Below are 8,720 nucleotides of genomic sequence, written 5' to 3'. Positions count from 1 at the left end.
ATAATATAACTTAATATCATTGGACCTGAGTTTACCAAACAGGAGTTGACGGTATGTAATGCAAATTCTAGCTCTAGGGAATCTTGCTGAAACAGAAGGTGTTTGCGTTATAAGAGAATATATATGTGTATGTGCTCAGCCAAGCTCCTGTTCTCTTGTAATCTTATCTTAAACAAGATAATGGGCAAGTGTAGAAATGTTTAGAAAAAGTTAACAATATACAAAATGTTCTTATCTGTCTGTTATGTACAGTAGAGAAAAACAAACTTCAAGCAAAATTCCCAGACTAGGGATAGATAAAGTATAGTACATCAACTTGATGGAACTTTATGCAGCTATTAAAATACATACGAAAGATACGTAGAACAATGCCAAAAATTTTTTAGGACGTAGCATCAGGAAAAAACAGTAAGCAAAATTGTATGCTAGAATTACAACTATAAAAAATAGGTATACATTTGGACAAAGTATGCATGAGAATACGTGAAAATCAAAATAGCTGTTTCACAGTGATAGAATTATGGATAATGTTTTTTCTTCAAAATGTTCTTTAATGTGATATTGTTTTTCCAATACAAATACTGTGCATATGAAAAGAATTTTAATGAATAAAGCAATCAGAGATTGTCTTGAAGCAAAGCAGTAACATGAAATCAAGACAACTTAGATGAGAGATGTGTCACATTTTTGGATTCACATTAAGCAGAGGGCATTTTCCAGAAGCCTGAGACGGAGGCTCAACAAAGAAAGTCAACAAAAGGGGGAGAAAGAGATGAGAAAGGGGGACGAGGGTGGCATGCCCACCACAAATTCCTCCCGGGGCTGCTTCTCCTTCCCTTCTCCTGACTTCAGTATTCACTCATGCAGCTTTGCACATTGTTAATAAATTTTTCCAGCTCTGTGCTTCCACCATACCCTCTGCTCCATACAGCAAATTAATATGCAGCATCTCAAGAAACACCTAAAAATAATCAGTTATATCGGGGAAAAATGACAGGAAGGAGGCCCCTGTCCAGCTTTTCAGAGCAGTTTTCTACTGCGATGTATCGAAACGTGGAGAGCTGCCAGCAGGGGAATAAGGAGATAGAGAGAGAATCTCTGTGGCTGAGTCTACAACTATAGACATTTGTCAGGCTGTTTCCAGATAGTGGCATTCTACTTCATACTGTTATAAATATTCTTCTTTTAAAATTGGAGGAGGCAAATCATGAATCAAGTTATAAATATTTAAAAATATGGGCCTTTGTCCTATAGTATGGTATTGCAGTGACTTAAATTCTACTTCCATGTACATATTTAACTGAATAGTATTTAAAATACAGGCTCTTGGGCATAAACGGTGTATAATTGTATTGTCACAATGGCCTATCGTTTTTAAATTGAGTCAAGCTTTTTCACATTGATACCAACTTACACATTTACTCTAACTATTAAGATAGTACTTCACCCTAGAGTTTTCATAGTTATGTTTCTTAGGCCTTATAAAGGTAACATATTACTCTTTCTTCACCTCTGATACCAGAAGCCTGCCCCGCCCCCCCCCACCCAATGATCTTAATTTTCAAGGCAGGTTTATTAACCATTATTTTAATATCTCGTGGTATATTCCTTAGAACTGTTATTTGAATTTAATGAGACTGCCAGTTGCTGTCCTTTATATGTAAAAAATACTAGCACACAGCATGTATTAGGGCCTGTGTTTAAGTCTGCATACTGATGAAGAAAGTGCCAAACGTTTGGTGCCCAGAAGGGTGGACTGTGAGAATCCTTAATGCTCTTCACAAAATATTCGTGGCTCTTTCATTTACAGTCGCATGCAATGATTCATCTATACTCTCTTTTAATGTGGACGTGGCCATGTGATTCGCTTTGGCTAGTGAGACAGGTGCAAAAGTGATATGTATCATTTCCGTGTGTGAACATTAACAGCCAGTGAACAATTTGTCTCTCTTCCCCTTCCCACTGCTCCAGTGATTCAAAATGTGTTGGCGATGTGAGGAGTTCACATAAGCAGAGCTGCCCACTGGTCTGTGTTGAACGTGAAGTATGAATGAGAAATAAACATCTGTTTTGTGAAGCCACTGTGATTTTTGGAGTTGCTACTGTAGTATAATAGAGCTATCTGAACTGAATTGCAATGAATAAAGATCTGAGAAGTTTTTCAAGTTTTATTCATAGCCTTTAGAGAAAAATGCATTATTTAGCATTTGACACAAAGAAATATATATGAATTTTGTATGTAAGTTACTAGCATAAAAATAAAGCAAGAAGCCATGAACTTACCACTCAACTTAAGAACTAGAATATTCCTACATTGTTGGAAACTTTGTTTCCTCCTACATCCCATCATCTAGCCTCCTCCCTAGATATAACCACTGTCCTGCATTCTGTGTTTATCATTGCCTTGATTTTTAATTGATATATATAGATCATATCTATCTTATATAAACCTCATATAAATCATATGTACACATATATAACATTACATATATATATATTAAAAGCAAAACAGGATACAGAAGACTATGTAGATGATATTTTTGTAAAGTACTCATTGCCTTTTCAATCATATTGTTTGCATAAATGAATAATTACTCTTACCATAGTACTAATAGTTGACACTTATTGAGTACTTACTATTTGCCTAATATTGTTTTAAATAGCTTTATATATATTAATTTCTTTTATGAGATAGGAACTACTCTAACTCCCATTTTAGAGATGAAGCAGCTAAGGCACAGAAATTAAATCCGTTATTCAAGGTCAGATATATTGTCAATAGCAGAGCTGGAAGATGGATTCTGAGCATTTGGCACCTTTATTAGATTCCTACTGTGGCTGAACAAATTACCGCAAACTTGGTGGCTTGAAACAATAGAAATTTATCTTATAATCCTGGATGTCAAAAGTCCAAAACGGGTCTTACTGGGCTAAAATCAAAGTGTTGGCAGGGGTGAATTCTTTCTAGATGTTCTTGAGGAGAATCCATTTCCTTAATTTTTGCAGCTTTTAGAGACCATTTGCATTCCTTGGCTTGTGGCCCCTTTCTCTATCTTCAAAGCCAGCAGCATAGCATCTTCAAATCTCTAACTTCGACTCTCTTTCCTCACCCTCTTACTTATAAAGACCTTTGTGATCACATAGGACCCACCAAATAATCCAGAATAACCTCCCCATCTCAAGAGGCAAAGTCCCTGTTGCTCTGTAAGGTAACATATTCACAGGTTCCAGATATTAGGTTGTGGACATCTTTTGGGTGGGCATTATTCTGCCTACCACAGTTCCAAAGTCTGTAGTGTTGGTCACTATGCTATAATGCCTCTGAAGGGGATGACAGCCTTAGAACTCTACTGTAATATGCAATGTTTAAAGTTAACAACGTCAATACCTACAGCAAAAAAAGTGCATTCTAAAGCCATCTGTATACTAAATTAGCCATATAGAGAGAACTCTGATCTCCCACTTTGGATCCAATATATCAGTTCTTCAGGATGTTTTATAATAGAGTTTTAGAGTTAGGCAGGGTAAAGTCCTATCTCTGTCACCCACCAGTTTTTATTATTAACATTTTTCAGATGAAGAACATGAGGCTTGATACAACAGTTTCTCAAAATGTTAACATCAGGGGAAACTGTTTAAAGGGTATACTGTATCTTCTCCATTATTCCTTATAACTGCATGTGAATTTATAATTATCTAAAAATAAAAATACTTAATTAAAAAAATCTTGCTGAGGCATAGCTATTATACTTTGAAAGCCATGGTACTGAGGTAACATGCAGTGCTTTGATTAGGAGACCATGGTACAAGTTTTATCCTGAGGGAGTAGACACAGATGCTCCAAATTTTAAGAACATACACAATCGATTATTGGTCTGTGGTTTATCTCACGTCAACCAAAATTAAAAAGCCTACAGAGTTAGTTTGAAATCCAAACCTTTAGTTTAGTATATGAAGTACAACCGCCGAAAAGCCTAGAATATTTAAGATCACTGATCAATGCTATCATTCCTTAAGAAAAGATCTACATGGAAAGCAAAATTATAATAAAAACTTTGTGTAGTAGATAGCAGGTCAGGGCATGATAGGCCGCTTCTCAAATGACTTTGGCTACAATAGGGTGAGGCCCATAAGGCACTGGGAATGTTGGAAAAAACATTCATCACGTTCTCCTTTATTTCTCTGTTCACTTTCAAATACTACTTTCTACAGACACATTAATACCAATGTACTGTTGAGTAATGCTATCATGATTTCCTAGGACTACCGCACAGAAAGGAGAGAGAATGGAATCAAGCTTTGTCGAGTGTCCAGAGAAACAGGCTCTATGAAGAAACAAGTAATTTAACTCACACAAAACCATCTAGCAGTGTATTGCCATTTTTACATATGAGTATATGAGAAATTTAGTGTGTTCCCCACAATCTATCAATTAATTATTATCTGGGCCTCACTTTTGCTACTTCCTTATTAGATTCCCAGAGGGTAAACTCATCTCCAAGCTATGAAAAGTGTCCTACTAGATTGGACACATTATTAGCATCGTGCAATACGATTTAGGAAACTAAAATTCAAATTGGTTACACTTAGTTGTTCACATTTAAATTCTAGTAAGTGATAGAACTATGATTTAGATTTTCTCTAGGTTTTTTACTTGTCTCCGATGCTTTGTGAAGTTTCAGTAAGTGGACATAATACAACAGTAAGGCATGTTCATTTTTATTTCCAGCATTTTTGAAATGTAGTTAGAAACATAATGGGCTATCCTTCTGATACATTAATGTTGACCATTCTCTTGATTTCCTCTACAAATATTCTTATTTTTTGTTGTGTCTAGTGTGTTCTGAAAAAGATGAGGTTGTGCCAGCTACTTATTTTTTGGAGAAAAAGAGAATTGATACGTTATTTGGATGTTGTGTTTTTGTCCTAGCCTAAGACAAATAGGAGAAGAGTCATCCTGCAATCCTGTAAAGAAATTTTCTCTTTGGTAGATCATTTATTTTCTGTACTATATCCAGATTAAGAGAGACTGGCACTCTACAGTTGGCCTATAACAATATAAAGAATTAGGACAACTGTTCTGTTCAGTTGAGACCTTCACTGCTATACCCATGGGAACTTCCTAATTGATACATGTTCAAATTACTTTGGAATTGAGCAAGAGAAAATATCAGCTATTTTGAAATAATGAGAAACTTTCCCAGCTTTTATACACTAACCAGAAACCATGCCACTGCCTAGAGTATTGTAATTCCCTCATGAACAGAATTGGCCCAAATAATTATCAAATGCTCGGAGCGATATAAATAAGGTTTCTCGGACTTCTAAGTTTTCAGCAAATGGAAGATGTGGAGGAAAGGGAAGGAGAGGAAGAGGAAAGCACATTTAGCAGTTACCAGCTACACACAAAAAATTTATGTTTAACCTCATCCTTTGGTAAAATAGCGAAGCTGTTAAAGTTTCTGAAACTCTTGAACCCACTTTAACAATGCTCCGGCTCACATCCAAATGCCATGTAGATGCTTTTCTTGGTCCCATTTTTTTTTTTAATAGATTTTGCATTTAGAGGATTGTGAACTAAAGTATTAACTATTCTTTAAAGTATTACTCAATTAAGGTAAATGCCACTTCAGAAGTATTTGCATATAAACTGGGGCTTTTGAGAGCTTTAAAGACTTAAATAAGATCTCTGTAATGGTACATATTGAGCTTTATTTGTTTGTATAGAAAGTAGGTTTTGCTTAGTGTGGGTTGAGCTTGTCTGTGCAGGGGGTAGATCAATGACGAGTTCAGAAAGAGACTCTGCATTCATGACTCACCTTAGGTAAAGCTGTCATGATGGGTTGTAAACTTTCAACCTGGTTTAATATGGAAACATCTTTCGTTTTACTTCCTTGTATTTGCTGCCTTAGAAAGAAGAAAACACAAATATTCATTCCCTCTCTTGATGTGTTTTGAAAATAAGCCATCTATATACAATGGGGAGGAAAAGGGAATCAGTTTTCCATTTGTTGATTACTTGGGGGCTGTGTTTAATGGACTTCCAAAGTTTATTGTGAAAGAAAAAGAAAAGAATTGTACTTGGGAATTGAGGGAGAACAGAGGGAATGAAAGGAGAAAGAAGGGCAGGGACGAAGGAGGATAGAGGAATAATTCAGCGGGGTCACCAGATAGGGCCCAGAAAGCAGGCTGCTGGTGTGGGTCCAATAGTGAAGGATCCATTCCTATGTAAGAGAAAGATGTGTAGATTTGTTGAAGGGGCATGTGAGGGGATACTATTTGAATCTCCTGGAGCCTTATAAGAGAGAAGTCTCTGCTAGTTGGTTGGCCAGCTTTTACACAAAAGAGAACCATGTTCAGTATACAAGATTGACACTGGTTGGTACTCTTCTCAATGCAACTGGAAACTTTGCTGCATCTGAACCAGCACCTTATCTGTTTGCTCCACAGCAAGGCTTCCAAGTTGGGTCACATAACTCTTCAAGACTCTGTCTGACCACGGTTTGTTTTACACATGAAGATGCCAGTTAATCCACAGAAGATAAGCTCTTCAGACACCAAGCAGAGGGTGATATATGAAGCCAGCCTCCTCTTGTTCATTTAGCAAGTATTATGATGAGACTTTCCATGGGCCAGATACTCTGATATATTTTGGCAATACAAAGGTAAGTGAAGCATTATTTAAAAGCGAGAAATAATTATAGCTTATACCTTCAGTGCCAAAATAGAAATGAGGGCAATGGGCTATGTAAGTTCTCTTGGAGCACAGCAGAGGGAGAGATCAATTCTTCCCTGGAAGAGGTAAAGCAGAAACAATAGATCACAACACATTTGATTGGATCTGGAAGGATAAAATAGTTCATTAGGCAGAAAGAGGACAAAATTCAACAGAGTGGGCAGTATTTTCAAATCTTAATAGCATGAACATCCTTAGGGAATTTGAAATAGTCTAGCTGAACACAAGGCATTGAGAAGAGAGCATAAGATGAGGGTGGAAAACTCAACAGGGGTTAGGCTAAGAAAGGTCTCTGTTGGGAGTTTATCCTGTGGCCAAAAAGGAGCTATCAAATCATTTTAGAAGGAAAAATGTCATGACAAAGATTGTATCTTAGTAGGATGAACCTGGTGTTAGCGTGATGGAAGACTTAGTGGACAGATTATACTCAAGAAGCATGTCAGAAAGTATGCCATGGAAATGGAGAGGAAGAGTTAAGGGCATGTGAAAAATGGATGGGGAGTGCCAGGAAAAGTATGAGTAGAAGGGTGGACAGAAAATAAAAAACAAGCCTAGATTTAAAGATCAGGAGTGAAGAGTTTCATGGCATCCAAGTGAAAAGAGGTAAACAGGTGAGGTGATATGTAAATGAAAGTAGGCCATGGGGTTTGAGAATTAGACAGGAGTTGACTTTTGGGGGGTGCAATTCCAATGGAATATTGAAGAGGGAATATGTCTGGATCTTCCCACCCCCATATTTACTTTCCATCACCCTTTTTTATTCACCTTTTCTCTCAAAAGGCCGACCCATATATGTTATCAATATGCTTTCTTGCTGTCTGGTTTCCATTGAGTTTGCCCAAGGGGGAGTGCCAACAAGAGATTAGAAAGATGGAGGAGAGAGAGGTCAGGGCATTTGTTTTCCTACTTCCCTGCTGGGAGGCCACTTTAGGCTGGCATGGTCCTGAAATCATCACTTTTCTCAAGGGGGCCTCTCTACACGACCCTGTCTTTCTGGACACCATTAACGCCCCTTCTCTTGGGCCTAGTGGTGACTCCCCAGAACTCCTATAATGGTAACCCCAGGATATTGCACCATTTCCTTATAAATATTCTCTTTGTAAATAATACTTCCCTAAACAATCCTAACTTGAGAGCGCATCTGTTTCTTACTGAGAATTAGTCAGATAGAGTGGAAGAGGGGTTTTAGAAGCCAATGGGACATACAGAGTCAGCAAATAGAGGGCACTTATTCAGGGCAAATAGCTGCGAAAGAAAACTAAAAAAAGGGTCATAAGTTGAATAGGGGCCAGAACAGAAAGAAAGTATTTAGGATGGAGAGACATGACGATTTTTATACACTGAGACAAGGACAATTCTTCTCCTTTAAGTGAGTAGGTTAATTAGAGTAAAAACAGCAAGTGTGACTACATCAAGCTAAAGAGCTTATGCACAGTGACAGAAACAATTAACAAAGTGAAAAGACAACCTATGGAATGAGAAAAACATTTGCAAACCATGTATCTGATAAGGGGTTAACATCCAAAATATATAAAGAACTCACATAATTCAATAGCAAAAAAAACCCAATCCAATTGAAAAATGGGCAAAAGACCTACATAGACATTTCTCCAAAGATGATATATGAAAGGCCAACAGGTACATGAAAAGATGCTCAACATCACTAGTCACTAGGGAAATGCAAATCAAAACCACAATGAGATATAATCTCACACCTGTTAGAATGGCCATCATCAAAAAACAAGAGATAACAAACGCTGGAATGGATATGGAGAAAAGGGAAGCCTTGTGCACTGTTGGTGGGATTGTAAGCAGGTACAGCCACTGTGGAAAACAGTATGGAGGATCCTCAAAAAATTAAAAATAGAACTAGCATAAGACCAAGCAATTCCATTCTGGGAATATATCCAAAGGAAATGAAAACACTAGCTTGAAAAGAACCCTCTTGTTCATAGCAGCATTACTTACAATAGCCAAGACATGA

This window comes from Equus caballus, chromosome 15 (assembly GCF_041296265.1).
Source record: "Equus caballus isolate H_3958 breed thoroughbred chromosome 15, TB-T2T, whole genome shotgun sequence".
Taxonomy (NCBI): Eukaryota; Metazoa; Chordata; class Mammalia; order Perissodactyla; family Equidae; genus Equus; species Equus caballus.
The sequence above is the reverse complement of the archived record's forward strand: the minus strand, read 5'-3'. Positions refer to the sequence as shown.